The following is a 2,853-nucleotide window of genomic DNA, read 5'->3' on the forward strand; positions in this document are numbered from 1 at the left end:
AAATAATGCAAGGTATCATAGGTCTTGTTGTAGTTGAGGAGTTTATGTGCATATTAGCCATAATTGATGAAATTAATGTAATTAACTCACACTATACATTATACACACATGTGTGTATATAAGTATAAATATAAATATATGTAACCTAGAAAATGTAAGATCAAGGTTTAAGAAAAGAGAAAAGGGACAATTCAGAATAGAAAGTACAATCAAATAGATGGTAATTTTTCCCAAGATTAGAGCTCTGCTTAACATAAAACACTCAGAACAAAGTGTCCATTCTGAAAGGGGGGATGATTAATTACTTCCTCTTCTCTGTCACTTAAATTCACCCAGCTATGGTTATAATACAAACAGAAAATTTGAGAATAAAGACAGTTTAAATAAAATAGTGATTTAGGGAAACTGTATAGCATTAGTACACTCTAAATTTTATACATAAGGAAATATAGCCCTAAAGAGTTTATACATTTACATAAGATTGCACAGCAAGTGTCAGAGTCAAAGCTACAATCCTATTCTTAACACCAGTGATGTCACACTATGTTAGGTTACTTTCTACGCAAGCTAATTAATAGAAATATAGAGACTCTTTCATCCCAGTGACAACAGGTCTTAGAGCAGTGGCTGGCTATAAACCTTGATGCTGGTTAACTACATAAAAGTCATTTGGAGCAGGGAGTGGATCTTATGCATGTGAGTTTCCGAGTCCCACCTACAGTGGTTCTAATTCAGGAAATCTAGCACAAGAACAGAAATCTTCACCTTTAGCAAGTTTCCCAGATACTAAATCTCAGGCAAAATGGGAGCCATTATTCTGGAAGACTGCTCAGTAGAGGAGTTCAAAACTAACCATAAGGAATTTTTAAAATTATACTATTTGGCCTAGGTTTTCACAGAAACAAATCCTAAAGTAAGGATATGAGAGCAAACCTTTAAGTAAGGTTATTCGTTCTTGAAAATTCAGAGAACATTGCTTAGGTAGGGAAGAAAGAGTTAGATCAGCAAAAGAATGGGGAGAAAAACACAATAGTGGGTGCAGTGGCCACTATGGGCAACTGGACTAAGGAGGCTGGGTTACTGATCTACCAACTTTCTGTCCAGCATTGATTGAAGGCTCTCTCCTCCAGGGCCATCACTAATGTTCTCTCTCTCTCTCTCTCTCACACACACACACACACACACACACACACACACACTAAAACACATACATCTCTGCCTTACCCTGCACTAAGAGGCTTACTATGATTGTATTTAAAAGCTCTTTGGCAGAGTCATGAGTGTTTGAAGAAAAAGCTTTTGTCATGCAGAGGGGTATGTTGAGGGTATGCAGGTGGGGTATTGGCAGTGTTTGCTACATAGAACTCACAGTGAGTAAACTGACAATTTACATAAAAGAACAGTTGCAATGTGTGTGTGTGTGCACATGCATGGGCGTGTGTGCATATGTGCATGCTTATCTATTGAAATCAAATTACAAATAATCTATAGTATAATGAGATGGCTTTGGAAAGTGTTCACAAATTTACCAAAATAAAGATACAGGACACAGTTAAATTTGCCTTTCAGATAGACAATGTATCCTGTTTTAGTATAAGTATGGTCCAAATATTGTGTGAGACATATTTATACATTTTTCATTCATTATTTATCTGAAATGCATATTTAACTGTGGATCTTCTATGTTATCTGACAAAACTACTTTGGTAGCAGATTTATCAAAGAACTAACTTTGCATTATTATTGGGGCCAATTGTTACCCTCAAGAAAATTCTGAAAGTTTTTTGACCCCAAACCCATTTTTAACAAAATAGCTTAAGTGAAGACTATTCAAAATTATCTGATACATTTTAAATATTAAAGAAAACTTCCTTTCATTTGACTGCCTTTATAGTGGATGTGAGTACATAAATACACTAATAAATCTTAAAAATTTCAGAGATATTTGAATTATAGTTATTTCTTCAAATGCTTTCTGGCCCTGCTCAGATAGATTTTTAACAATATGGAGGTGGCTGATTCCTTTTTTGCAACAAGTGTAAAGAAAACTGGCCTGGGAAGTTAATTTCAAGCCCACAAACTTTTAAGTTATAAATATTCATTGTGAACCTACATGCTTATTCAGAAAATAGAAATGTTCCTAGCCAATATTGAAAAGTGTGGGAGGTTTCAGTAAAAAACTCCATATCAATTTCTAAGTATAAATTAATTTTATTTCACAGAACAAATTTCACCAGCATCTCATAAGTAAACCAGGAATACTCATGCAGAACAAAAGAGTCCATCCTTCAAGTGATAGAGGCATATGCTTGCATGAAAATTGCTAAGAGCAGTAACAAAAAAAATAAGGGGACTGATTAAAATCTTTATTACTCACAGTGGAAACCTTGCGTGGGTCCCTGTTTCCACTCTATGGACTCACTCTCCTTCTCCAGACAACTTACTTCATTATACAGCAAGTCCCCTACATATGAACTTTCAAGTTGCGAACTTTCAAAGATGCGAATGTGCCCAGAGAAAGAGCAAAGAGAGACAAGAGGAAGAAGTAACTGAAGAAGCTAAGAGATTCGCCATGCAGGAAACAGGAAGGGGGCTTTCTCTATTGGAGGAGGCACTGTTAGTTCTTGAGGCACAGAGGTAGAATGGTACATGAAGGTTGCAGCAGCTGTTCAGAATGCAATCCAGTGCTATTGTGTAATTTATGCTGAGAAAAAAGAGCTACTACCCAAACATCATTGGATCATTTTTTTAAGAGGTAGATAGAACTGAATCCAGCAGGGAGCCAGAACCTGTGCCATCAACGTCAGGTGTGAGTGAAACTGCAGCTCGCCCTCCATCTCCTATTGCTGACAA

The sequence above is a fragment of the Hippopotamus amphibius genome, chromosome 15 (genome assembly GCF_030028045.1).
Source record: "Hippopotamus amphibius kiboko isolate mHipAmp2 chromosome 15, mHipAmp2.hap2, whole genome shotgun sequence".
NCBI classification, from domain to species: domain Eukaryota; kingdom Metazoa; phylum Chordata; class Mammalia; order Artiodactyla; family Hippopotamidae; genus Hippopotamus; species Hippopotamus amphibius.